General features: G+C 37.0%; 1 protein-coding gene across 1 annotated transcript in view; it reads left to right on the top strand.

Moving 5' to 3' along the window:
* Nucleotides 1–2,240, top strand: part of ZNF609 (zinc finger protein 609) — a 173,374-nt gene that overhangs the window by 154,287 nt on the left and 16,847 nt on the right. The window lies entirely within an intron of this gene.

The following is a 2,240-nucleotide window of genomic DNA, read 5'->3' as shown; positions in this document are numbered from 1 at the left end:
CTTTTAACTCTTGGATAGAGTAGGATGCTACTGAGAGATAACCTATTGCGTGCTGTAGATCACTTTAATATTTTGTTGAAGTATAACATAAATAAAATGCACAAGTATTAAGTACATGGTTTGATGAATTTTTACATATGTATGTAGCTGTGTGACCTGTACCCCTAGAAGTTTCTCTTATGCTCTTTTTAGTTAATACCACCCTAAAAGGTAACCACCATTCTGATTTTTATTATCATAGATGAGTTTTCCCATCTTGAAATGTGATCACACATGGTATGTACTCTTTTGTCCAGCTTCTTTCACTTAACATTATGTTTATGAGATCCATCCATGCTTTAGTAGGTAACAGTTCATTCTTCAATGCTGTGTAGTATTACATTGTGAATATACCACAATTTATCCATTCTTTTTATGGACACTTGAGTTGTTTCTAGTTTGGTACTGTTACAAATGGAGCTGCTGTACACATTCTTTTACGTGTCTCTTGTTGAATATGAACTCTTATTTCTAACAATTATTGGGTCACAGGGTAAGTATATGTTTAGTGTTAGAAGATCTGCTTAGAAATGCATGAGCTTTGGAAGAACTAAAATAGTTTTCCAGAGTGCCTTACCAATTTATATTCTCACTCAGGTAAATTTTTTTTCTAGCATGTAAATGTCAAATGACATGCTTATACTTCATACCTTATATTTTCTTTAGCTTAAGTCTTGATCATTGTTAAAACCCCATGAGAAATGACATTTTATCAGTCATTTATACTTTTAAGTGCTTAGGCCTTTCATAGAATCCTTTTCACAGAATTTTAGAGTTGGTAGGAGGCTTGAAGGTCATCTATTCTAACCCTCTCATTTTACAGATGAGGAAATTTAAACCCAGGAAGATAAAGTAGCTTGCCCAGAGTTATACAGCTAATTACTGACTCATTTGGGTGAAGGAGATGCTTACTCAGCCCACAAAATAAACCATTATTCATTTCAAACACTAGTAAAACTTCTTAGGCTGGTTATGTGTAAGAATGGAACTATTTGTAAAGTTTTATTTCCTTAAACAGAGAGTTTCTGGAGAGAAATGAGGAACACTTGTTCATTCAACATGTGTGATGTTTGTCGAGCACCTACTATATGCCAAACTAGTTATAGACACAGTAGTGAAAAAAAACTGATAAACATACTTGCTTTCATAGAGCTTACATTCTAATAGGACTGAATAGACAATAAACAAGGTAAATAAATAAAGGTTCCTTTCTGTTACATACTGATAAATACTATGTCGAGGGTAGCGGGGAGATAGGAAAGGGAACTAGGGAGTATATGAGTAAGGGAGTGGGAATTAGGGATAGCTTCACTGAGATGACCTTTGAGAAAAGATGTGAAAGACGTGAAGGGAGAGTAAGCTTTGAGAATATTGGGGATGTTACAGGTAGATGGAATGGCAAATTCAAAGGCCCTGAGATGGGAGCATGCCTGTCGTGTTCAAAGAACAAGTAAGTCACTGTGCTAGAACAGAATAAGGAGCAGAGTAGTAGAAGATGACATTGATCATGGGAGTCTTTTCGGGTCACGATAAGAATTTAGACCTTTAATCTGGGTGAAATGGAAAGAAGGCTTTGGAATGTTTGAGCAGAGAAATCATAGGGTATGATTTAGGTTTTAACAGAAACTCTCTTCCTCCTGTGTTGAGAATAGGTCAGAGAGGGATAAGTGTGGAAGTAAGTTAGGATGCCGTTGCAATAATTTAAGGAATTCTTGGGGCTGGAGAAGTGGAAGTAGTGAGACATGGTAAAAATCTGGATATATTTTGAAGATTGCGCCAACAAGATTTTCTGACTGTCAGATGTGCGGCTTGAGAGTAAGAAAAGTCAAGTAAAACTCTCGTTTTTGACCCGAGCACCTGAAAGGATGGAGATGCCATTTACCTGACATAGGGAAAACTCAGAGCCAGTTGTTGTAGGGGTTGGAAAGTCAGGGGAAGCTCAAGGGGAGAGCTCAGTTTGGATTACGTTAAGTTTGAGATCTCTATTTGGACATCAGATGGAAATGTCAAATTTGAAATTAGATATATGAATCTGAAGTTCAAAGGAAAGGTTGGGGCTGAAGATATAAGTTCAAGAGTCATCACTTAGACATGAAGAAGCAAAAGACTGAGGAATGACCAGAGAGATAAGAGGAAATCCAGAAGAGCATGGTGTTCTTGTCCTGGAGGCCAAGAGAAAGAAGTGTTTCAAGGAGCATGAG

The sequence above is a fragment of the Pteropus vampyrus genome, unplaced genomic scaffold, assembly GCF_000151845.1.
Source record: "Pteropus vampyrus isolate Shadow unplaced genomic scaffold, Pvam_2.0 Scaffold85, whole genome shotgun sequence".
Classification (NCBI taxonomy): Eukaryota; Metazoa; Chordata; class Mammalia; order Chiroptera; family Pteropodidae; genus Pteropus; species Pteropus vampyrus.
This window is presented reverse-complemented; position numbering and strand designations above follow the sequence as displayed.